General features: G+C 41.5%; 2 pseudogenes; both read right to left on the bottom strand.

Annotated features, from left to right (window-relative positions):
* Positions 1–709: 709 nt before the first annotated feature.
* Positions 710–1,068, bottom strand: LOC148006434 (elongin-B pseudogene; annotated as a pseudogene).
* A 3,594-nt stretch (positions 1,069–4,662) lies between these two features.
* On the bottom strand, positions 4,663–5,021 carry LOC148006433 (elongin-B pseudogene; annotated as a pseudogene).
* Between the last annotated feature and the right edge of the window lie 2,678 nt (positions 5,022–7,699).

Genomic DNA, 7,699 nt, shown 5'->3' with positions numbered 1-7,699 from the left:
AGCTTGTATCTTGTACTCTTTCCTGGACTAATAATATAACCATAAAACTCAAAGGAACACCCATTATGACGATTAAATGACTTTTAACACACGAAGTAAGCTAAACATTGAGCCTGATACACTTTTGTACTCTATGATATCAGGAAATGAACTGAATAATCCGGTGGAGCCCACGTTAAGAGAATCTGAGCTTCCTGTTCTGGAATATATCAAAAGTAACAACACACCCTCGCTGGCCGTCATCAACCAGAGCTATGGCTTTTAGCGGCTAACACATAAAACACATATAAAAACTTCTATCAATTCTAATACCAATACGCCATGTATCAAACCAGGACTTTGACTCAGGGTAGAGAGCTTTAGAGATGGACATATGTTAGGCTACAGATTTTTGTTTAACCTTAAGACAAATATCTATCTATCTATCTATCTATCTATCTATCTATCTATCTATCTATCTATCTATCTATCTGCATCTGTTTAGCTCTTTACCCGGAGTCACAGATTTTATTGAACCTTAATTACTGCTAAGTAACATTGGATACTCTAAGTGGATCCAGGGACTAATTTTTCCCGACCTAAGTTTCAATCCATGCATGAAAATCCCCATGTGATTCTCATAATCTCTGTACTCTCCTTTTTTTTGTTTTTAGACAGCCAAATCTTTTTTTATTGGGGAGTGGGTTTCTAGGGGGTAGGCCTGGGGCCCTCACTGCACAGCTTGTTCATTGGCACTGCCTCCAGAATCCTGTGGCTTCATCACATCTGGAAGCTCCGAGGGCTGGAGAAGGGTTCAATAAGCAGCGCTTCAACTGTGTCATCTGCCCGAAAAGCCAGGCCCACTGTGGCTGGGGGCTGTGGCCTTGCTGTCTGACTGGTGAAGCCACATTCGCCCAGAGTTTTTCCATCATTGAGGAGCTGGTCGTCCTTGTACAGCCGCTGCTCCTCTGGCGGCCGCTTGATGATGCCCTCGACGATGCACTTCAGTTCGAACACCGTGCTCGACTCCTTGGCGTCCGTAAAGATGGTGGTGGTCTTGTGGCGCCGGATCATGAGAAACACATCCATGCCTGCGGCTGCTTCTGGCTCCACCCTCTGTACTCTCCTTTAGACAAACTTAAACATCTTCTATCAAGTCTAATACCAAAAACCAATTTAAAATTCAGGACATTAGCCAAAATGCATCCATCTGTTCAGCTCTCTACCCAGAGCCACAGGTGTTTAATTAACCTTCATATCTTCCACAATATATGTCTGTATCCACTCTGACCAGAGTTAAAGGTATTTATCACAACTCTCTACTTAGATAGGGAAAAATTGTTCACTAACTCCAAGTACCAAACTATGGTGAAAATCCCCACGTGTTGCAAGCAATGTCTTTGCTCTCTTCTTTGTAAAATTGAACTTATTCACCTGTTAATAAAATGGTCCTTACTAAGCAGCTTGTCTAACTAGGATTTCCACCCAGAATTCCTGTGGAGCCCACGTTAAAAGAAATATGAGTATCATGAAAGATTTTAGAAACAACGCACTTTAAAGAGCAGCTTTAAATCTCTAACTCTATGACTTGCCATTACTTGTCACACAGCAGGGAATCTACAATGTGCCAGCCCAGGGTGCTTCTCTGTTTCTTTGTTTAAATTCCTAATATTGAGATATCACATGGCTTATCATGGTGCTGACTTCCTCTTCTTCTTCTTTTTTTTTTTTTTTTCCAGGGCTGGGGATGGAACCAAGGGCCTTGCATTTGCTAGGCAAGCGCTCTACCAGTGAGCTAAATCCCCAACCTGCCCGCCTCTTCTTTAGAAATGAAAACTTTCAACTCTTTGGCTTATCAGTGGACTGTTGCTCAGTGGGCCGGTTTGCCGTCTGTTTATGCAAAAGTATAAAATCTAAAAGGCTGCTGTTTTCCCCATCAAGGTTCTGCACCTCAATACCCCAAGATATCTGATGGAAATCTTAATTATCAGCCAGGAAAACATCATACCTGCTCTGCGCCATCCCATACAACACAGCCAAAGGCTTCTCTCTGAGCCTGGCAGCAATCTCTCTACCTATCAGTTTCCCAAGTCGGTTTCCCTGCCAGACCCACACATCCCAACTCTGTGGCCACAGAGACCATCTGTCCCACATTTTCTTACACTTACATCGCTACATGAAAGGACACACTGCACAACAACCTTTGTCCCAATTTATAAGATATAATTGACCCTCTAAACCTATAAAGCCCAATTTACATCCATCCCTTAAAATTATTTGTAACAACCTGTAAAGGTGCAGCAGGGAATCTTAACTTCACCCACCATATAGTCCTGCACCGGCTTCTCTCCCTCTCACCCCCATCTCTTCCCCCTTTCCCATCTGGTCTCCTCCTCTCCCTTCAACATTTTTCCCTGCCCATCCTTCCTTCTCATTCAATGACAAGCCTCCTTTTGCCTTGTAAATGTCTCACCTGTGACAACATCCCACATTTCACCATTTTGATCTAATTACAAAACTTTTCTCTCAAATACAACCTGAACACAACTATTAAAGTTTTGTAATTAAAAGCATAAAGTAAATCTAACATCCAGTCCAACACTGTCAGATGAGCAGAACATTCAGTTATCCATTCCATGTTTAGAAAGTCTTAACATCCATATTGTATTTTGGCTACCTTTATACTATCTCATAAATCTCCAATGATATATAATATATATATATTCATGTATATGTATATATATATGTTCAGAGTTGAACAGCCTCATAAGCTATGAGCCTATAATCAGTCTTCAACCCCCTCAGAAATCTGAGAATGGCCAAGTATCTACACACATAGGAAGCCTAAAACACCTTCTAGAACTGAGAGGTTGTAGAGAGCACTCTCCACCAGCACAGTACCCTGTTAGCAACACGTGAGGGAAGACTTCAGCCTTCTGGCCCCAAATCAACTGACAGACTGTGGAAATGCAGATGAGGAAGGGCTGTTCACCCTGTCTTGGTTGGGCTTATCAGTCAACTATTCTGCATGACTTGTCCTTTTCTGGACAGTATTAGTGTGCAGATGAAACAGGCAGCTTTGTGCAGTGGCTGCCTTGCCACAAAGTATGGCATCACCTGGAGGTCGAGATGTTCAAATTCTTCATTAAATCAGGGAAAGGGAACGGTTAGGAGCAGATATGTCTCAACAAAGGATAAATAATTTTAAATCTCAAATTTTGTGGATTTCTGACGTTTTTGAAGAACATCGATCTATATAAAGTAATCTGGACTGTTGTCTCCAAATCCTAAATATTATCTTGAAAGTTTCAAGTGTCAAACTCAGAGTCATGAATTTGTTATTTGTCTCTTAAATCAGAGGTGTAATCATCTCAGATCTTTGTAATGACATCACTAGAAGGACTGACTGTAAAACTTGTACTTTTACAATTTTTCGTGAAATAAATTGTATACCAAAGCACAGATACGATGCTAGCTTAGTTACCACATGAGATTATGACTGTATAACCCTATCTACTTCCTCCCAGTTAAATAACAACCATTTCTAAATTCCTCATAAAAACCGCTTCAGAATAATCCCTTTCAGCCCCCCAAAAGTCTAGGGAACTGGGACGAAGACTCTTCTGTAGCTTCTTCAAGCTGTACATGGGCGTTGAGATATCCTTGTGGGTAGGGGGTAGGAATAATGAAGCACATGCTGTAGCATGTGTGTCCTGATTGGACCCGCCTGAAAGTCTTTGAGACCAGGAGTCTAAGTAGGCACACTTCTCATCATACAACTCTCAAGACAAACGTTTAGGATTCAGATAACTTTTTCTGTTTGATTCTCCTGAATCATTTTTTCAGAAGGTGTACCTCTATCAAATCAGATCAGTAGGACTCTGTGAGGTTTCCAGAGCCTAACCACACTTTGTAAAAGCACAAAGACAAAACATTTGTCCCAAAATACTGTGTTACTCAGTCTGTATCCAAATAGCTTGTATCTTGTACTCTTTCCCGGACTAATAATATAACCATAAAACTCAAAGGAACACCCATTATGACGATTAAATGACTTTTAACATACGAAGTAAGCTAAACATTGAGCCTGATACACTTTTGTACTCTATGATATCAGGAAATGAACCGAATAATCCGGTGGAGCCCACGTTAAGAGAATCTGAGCTTCCTGTTCTGGAATATATCAAAAGTAACAACACACCCTCGCTGGCCGTCATCAACCAGAGCTATGGCTTTTAGCGGCTAACACATAAAACACATTTAAAAACTTCTATCAATTCTAATACCAATACGCCATGTATCAAACCAGGACTTTGACTCAGGGTAGAGAGCTTTAGAGATGGACATATGTTAGGCTACAGATTTTTGTTTAACCTTAAGACAAATATCTATCTATCTATCTATCTATCTATCTATCTATCTATCTATCTATCAATCTATCTATCTGCATCTGTTTAGCTCTTTACCCGGAGTCACAGATTTTATTGAACCTTAATTACTGCTAAGTAACATTGGATACTCTAAGTGGATCCAGGGACTAATTTTTCCCGACCTAAGTTTCAATCCATGCATGAAAATCCCCATGTGATTCTCATAATCTCTGTACTCTCCTTTTTTTTGTTTTTAGACAGCCAAATCTTTTTTTATTGGGGAGTGGGTTTCTAGGGGGTAGGCCTGGGGCCCTCACTGCACAGCTTGTTCATTGGCACTGCCTCCAGAATCCTGTGGCTTCATCACATCTGGAAGCTCCGAGGGCTGGAGAAGGGTTCAATAAGCAGCGCTTCAACTGTGTCATCTGCCCGAAAAGCCAGGCCCACTGTGGCTGGGGGCTGTGGCCTTGCTGTCTGACTGGTGAAGCCACATTCGCCCAGAGTTTTTCCATCATTGAGGAGCTGGTCGTCCTTGTACAGCCGCTGCTCCTCTGGCGGCCGCTTGATGATGCCCTCGACGATGCACTTCAGTTCGAACACCGTGCTCGACTCCTTGGCGTCCGTAAAGATGGTGGTGGTCTTGTGGCGCCGGATCATGAGAAACACATCCATGCCTGCGGCTGCTTCTGGCTCCACCCTCTGTACTCTCCTTTAGACAAACTTAAACATCTTCTATCAAGTCTAATACCAAAAACCAATTTAAAATTCAGGACATTAGCCAAAATGCATCCATCTGTTCAGCTCTCTACCCAGAGCCACAGGTGTTTAATTAACCTTCATATCTTCCACAATATATGTCTGTATCCACTCTGACCAGAGTTAAAGGTATTTATCACAACTCTCTACTTAGATAGGGAAAAATTGTTCACAAACTCCAAGTACCAAACTATGGTGAAAATCCCCACGTGTTGCAAGCAATGTCTTTGCTCTCTTCTTTGTAAAATTGAACTTAATCACCTGTTAATAAAATGGTCCTTACTAAGCAGCTTGTCTAACTAGGATTTCCACCCAGAATTCCTGTGGAGCCCACGTTAAAAGAAATATGAGTATCATGAAAGATTTTAGAAACAACGCACTTTAAAGAGCAGCTTTAAATCTCTAACTCTATGACTTGCCATTACTTGTCACACAGCAGGGAATCTACAATGTGCCAGCCCAGGGTGCTTCTCTGTTTCTTTGTTTAAATTCCTAATATTGAGATATCACATGGCTTATCATGGTGCTGACTTCCTCTTCTTCTTCTTTTTTTTTTTTTTTTCCAGGGCTGGGGATGGAACCAAGGGCCTTGCATTTGCTAGGCAAGCGCTCTACCAGTGAGCTAAATCCCCAACCTGCCCGCCTCTTCTTTAGAAATGAAAACTTTCAACTCTTTGGCTTATCAGTGGACTGTTGCTCAGTGGGCCGGTTTGCCGTCTGTTTATGCAAAAGTATAAAATCTAAAAGGCTGCTGTTTTCCCCATCAAGGTTCTGCACCTCAATACCCCAAGATATCTGATGGAAATCTTAATTATCAGCCAGGAAAACATCATACCTGCTCTGCGCCATCCCATACAACACAGCCAAAGGCTTCTCTCTGAGCCTGGCAGCAATCTCTCTACCTATCAGTTTCCCAAGTCGGTTTCCCTGCCAGACCCACACATCCCAACTCTGTGGCCACAGAGACCATCTGTCCCACATTTTCTTACACTTACATCGCTACATGAAAGGACACACTGCACAACAACCTTTGTCCCAATTTATAAGATATAATTGACCCTCTAAACCTATAAAGCCCAATTTACATCCATCCCTTAAAATTATTTGTAACAACCTGTAAAGGTGCAGCAGGGAATCTTAACTTCACCCACCATATAGTCCTGCACCGGCTTCTCTCCCTCTCACCCCCATCTCTTCCCCCTTTCCCATCTGGTCTCCTCCTCTCCCTTCAACATTTTTCCCTGCCCATCCTTCCTTCTCATTCAATGACAAGCCTCCTTTTGCCTTGTAAATGTCTCACCTGTGACAACATCCCACATTTCACCATTTTGATCTAATTACAAAACTTTTCTCTCAAATACAACCTGAACACAACTATTAAAGTTTTGTAATTAAAAGCATAAAGTAAATCTAACATCAGTCCAACACTGTCAGATGAGCAGAACATTCAGTTATCCATTCCATGTTTAGAAAGTCTTAACATCCATATTGTATTTTGGCTACCTTTATACTATCTCATAAATCTCCAATGATATATAATATATATATATATTCATGTATATGTATATATATATGTTCAGAGTTGAACAGCCTCATAAGCTATGAGCCTATAATCAGTCTTCAACCCCCTCAGAAATCTGAGAATGGCCAAGTATCTACACACATAGGAAGCCTAAAACACCTTCTAGAACTGAGAGGTTGTAGAGAGCACTCTCCACCAGCACAGTACCCTGTTAGCAACACGTGAGGGAAGACTTCAGCCTTCTGGCCCCAAATCAACTGACAGACTGTGGAAATGCAGATGAGGAAGGGCTGTTCACCCTGTCTTGGTTGGGCTTATCAGTCAACTATTCTGCATGACTTGTCCTTTTCTGGACAGTATTAGTGTGCAGATGAAACAGGCAGCTTTGTGCAGTGGCTGCCTTGCCACAAAGTATGGCATCACCTGGAGGTCGAGATGTTCAAATTCTTCATTAAATCAGGGAAAGGGAACGGTTAGGAGCAGATATGTCTCAACAAAGGATAAATAATTTTAAATCTCAAATTTTGTGGATTTCTGACGTTTTTGAAGAACATCGATCTATATAAAGTAATCTGGACTGTTGTCTCCAAATCCTAAATATTATCTTGAAAGTTTCAAGTGTCAAACTCAGAGTCATGAATTTGTTATTTGTCTCTTAAATCAGAGGTGTAATCATCTCAGATCTTTGTAATGACATCACTAGAAGGACTGACTGTAAAACTTGTACTTTTACAATTTTTCGTGAAATAAATTGTATACCAAAGCACAGATACGATGCTAGCTTAGTTACCACATGAGATTATGACTGTATAACCCTATCTACTTCCTCCCAGTTAAATAACAACCATTTCTAAATTCCTCATAAAAACCGCTTCAGAATAATCCCTTTCAGCCCCCCAAAAGTCTAGGGAACTGGGACGAAGACTCTTCTGTAGCTTCTTCAAGCTGTACATGGGCGTTGAGATATCCTTGTGGGTAGGGGGTAGGAATAATGAAGCACATGCTGTAGCATGTGTGTCCTGATTGGACCCGCCTGAAAGTCTTTGAGACCAGGAGTCCAAGTAGGCACACT

The sequence above is a fragment of the Rattus norvegicus genome, chromosome 3, assembly GCF_021556685.1.
Source record: "Rattus norvegicus strain SHRSP/BbbUtx chromosome 3, alternate assembly SHRSP_T2T, whole genome shotgun sequence".
Taxonomy (NCBI): domain Eukaryota; kingdom Metazoa; phylum Chordata; class Mammalia; order Rodentia; family Muridae; genus Rattus; species Rattus norvegicus.
Note: the sequence above shows the minus strand (reverse complement) of the source record. Positions and strands in the feature narration are given on the sequence as shown.